Source organism: Micropterus dolomieu, unplaced genomic scaffold, assembly GCF_021292245.1.
Source record: "Micropterus dolomieu isolate WLL.071019.BEF.003 ecotype Adirondacks unplaced genomic scaffold, ASM2129224v1 contig_13234, whole genome shotgun sequence".
NCBI classification, from domain to species: domain Eukaryota; kingdom Metazoa; phylum Chordata; class Actinopteri; order Centrarchiformes; family Centrarchidae; genus Micropterus; species Micropterus dolomieu.
This window is the reverse complement of record NW_025742220.1, coordinates 2556-5932: the sequence shown is the minus strand read 5'-3', so window position 1 is coordinate 5932 and position 3377 is coordinate 2556. Positions and strand designations below refer to the sequence as shown.

Sequence of the window (3377 nt, the reverse complement as noted above, 5' to 3'; positions counted from 1 at the left end):
AGTATGTTGTTGTGATGATTCAGAACGTGCAGGTTCTGACCCAAAAACACAACCCAGAGCAAAGAAAATATAAAACTTCAGCTTTACTCTTTGGCACAAAACACACACGTCAGTGTAAAAACGTTTCTTTGTTAAGTGTTCACACCCCTGAACTCTCAGCCGTGGCCTTGGTGTTTAAGATTTTAATGAAAACAAGTGACATAAATAGACGTTACTTATTAACTGTGTTCCCGTCAAGCTCCATCGATTGGTAATCTGTAAAAATCAGCTAATGCAGAACAGGTTTAACTTTGATACTACAGGCGTATATCACATTCCCTTTCAGCTCATGGTTTACCATTTACAATATGTAGTAGAGTAAAAGTATGAACTTTACTACTGCGCTGTAGAATGTGGAAAGCAAACCTCAGGAACACATTTTTTCAAATCGACAGACGAACAAAATGCTGAATTAGAGAGTGCAGTGAGTTACAGAGGCTGGACATGTCGTGGCATCAGCTCTATATTGTTTCCTCCATCCTTCACTAAAGATCATAAGGAACCAACAACAACAACAACAATCCTCCACCTCCAGAAACGACTTCGTCACCACCACCACCAGAGACCTCAACAACTCCTTCACCTCTAACAAGACAAACCACATCTGAACCTCTTCCAGCAGCAACAACTGCACCATCCACACCTCTAGTAAACACAGGTATGACGACATTGGTTTTAAAAAGCATGAAAAGAAAAAGTGTCTCTCTCTACAATATTCTGTTATATATGCATTGATTCACAATTCAGCAAATGATGTTTCCAATATGTTTGATCATTACAGCAACATCTACAGTTTCCACCTCTCAGTCAATGAGTGATCATATTCAATGAAGTTAGTCTCTGAATTTAACTTTGTGTAGCTTCAAAGTCACTTAATGAGCAACAGATTGAGAGTCTTTCTGAAGATTGTTTGGTTCAACATTTGATATAGGGCCTCCCAAATTTCTGTCTCCTCAACTTCTCGACTCCTCGATCTTCGAGCGTGTGACCCGGAAATCGATCTCAGCACGCCATCTCGAAGGACATCTCAATTCTTCAAATGCGCCTCAAGGAGTCGAGGAGGTGGAAATTTGGGAAACGACAAAGGCCCTATAGATCGTAAGACACCAACAACAACAAAAACAATGACTCCATTACCTCCAGCTAGACAAACCACATCTGAACCTCTTCCAGCAGCTCCTTCTCTGTGGCCGTCTGTTCGTATGGGGATTGGGATACTCTGTTTAATCATCATGACCAGCATCACTGTCACTACCTGGAGAAAAGGTGAATACAGTTTGACCTGCAGGTGGTTTTGTGGGTCTGAAACTATTCAGCAGTTCTGTATCATAATCTCAAAGAAGATTTTAAAATCTGAAAAATAACAATTTTCATATTGAACAACTAGCAAGCCCTCACAGTGTTTATCATGTTGCTGTAGCGCCACCTACAGGTAAATGTCATCAAATTGACCAGCACAGTCACGTCATCTAAAATTGAAGAATTACTACAGTTTATGTCAGATACGCCAAATAGTAATAAACCATTTTTCCAGGCTCATCTAAGTATTATATGTTTCAGTTTGTGTGTGGTACAAAATCAGGGTAAAAGAGGGGAGATCACAGCTCAGGAATTATAACTCTAATGTAAAGTGCTTCAGAGACGGCCACATGGTGGCACTGTTGCTACTATTAGATCTGCACCAAAAGTAATGACTTGTCCCAACTTTCTACCAGGTGTCATTGAAACTGAAAAGTCTTCTTTGAGACATTCTGCTAACAAACAAACAGAGTTGCAAGTCACTGATAACCACAACACGTTACTAATAATTACCATAAATACAATGTTTTAAATGTTGAAAAGTAACAACAGAAGTTAATAAAATCATCTCCATGTTTATCTTCTCTCTCTTGCAGCTCGACAGACACAGGGGCAACACACAGCGGCAACAGAAAATGATCCTCCATCACACGAGAGCAGTAACTGAGCCGTGTTCAGCGTTCATCCTCAGACAGTCTGACAGTAAAAAGTCCTCCAGCTTTCAACACTGTGACTAGTAGTCTATAAGTGACACAGACCGTTTCAAGTAGTTTGATTGTGGTCCTGCACATGGCTGCACATGCTGATGTCTCACGCACAGTGTGGAGGAGTAACTTGTTACATGTTATTTAGTTACCTAATTAAATTACAAAATAAATGTAACAGTAATCTCTTACAGTAACTGGGAAAAAATGTGTTGTTAAATTACATTTACCTATGAAAGTGTTCATGATTACATTGTAATCTGTAAAAAGCTCGGCTATATGTTGAATAATCTTCATTTTGTTGCTTTGCATGTTTTTCATGTGCACAATGTTTTGTGTAAGCGTGTAAGTAAAATGATGACGTATACATACATTCAGTATAACAGTGGGGTACAACAAAGACAGAAGAACTTGGATCAAACAGCTTTGTGGAATTTAGCTAAAGGTCCAAGTTATCGTTCATCAACCATCCAACACACGAGTCAGATCAGAAGTCAGAACCCATCAGAGACTCTCCTCCTTCTGTAAACTGAAATTGAACAACATAAACCAGAAAGAAGAACATTTTTTTTTTTTTGAAATTTAAAATCTCAACCATCCAGGAAATAAACCAAACATCCTCAAAGTTTCTTTTTAATGTTCATTTTAAGTGAATGATAGTTTTTACATTTGTGAACTGTCTGTGATGTTTCCTGCTCTGTCCTCTTGTGTTTCCTCGCAGGTGTCTGGTCGACAGAGCTGGAGGACGTCCTGCACAGTTCACAGTTCTCTTTCTGCATAGTCTTGTGTTTTTTGGCTTTGCCTTTTGTTACCTGCTTTCATTCAGCTGGTGTGACAATGAGAGATATTATATTATTGAAGTAACACATTCAGAGGATTCTGTGCTTTCCAGTTATTACATGTGTTTTTGCTTGGTACCTCACTGCTCACAATGCTCTTAACTTAACCCACAGAAATTAATTTCCTCTTCATTCCTTATTTCAATTTTTGAGAACCTATTAAGTACAAATGAACTCAGAGTTTAGTAGTGCTTTGTGTTTATGTATTCACATTGTTCTTAGCGCCACATGAGCTTTGTAACGTCTCCTTTTTTAAAATCTGTATTCCGCTGAAATGAGTGCAAAACATCAAAGCAATAAAAGAAAATAATTTAAGGATCATATGAAACCATTATCCTTCCGTGGGGTAAAATAAACATTTTAAGCATGCTGTGTGAAAATAAATGTTAACATAGGGAGAGTTTCTCAGTGGATTATCAGAGTTGAGTTTAATGTGACACGTGAAATGGTGATAAAATTAATTGACTCTCATTTTATAACTTGGACCTGTAACATT

General features: G+C 38.2%; 1 long non-coding RNA gene across 1 annotated transcript; it reads left to right on the top strand.

Moving 5' to 3' along the window:
• The first annotated feature begins 580 nt into the window (after positions 1–580).
• On the top strand, positions 581–3169 carry LOC123966350. Its single transcript, XR_006823954.1, has 3 exons — positions 581–697; positions 1213–1305; positions 1935–3169. It is a non-coding gene; the product is annotated as an uncharacterized LOC123966350 (long non-coding RNA).
• Positions 3170–3377: the final 208 nt, after the last annotated feature.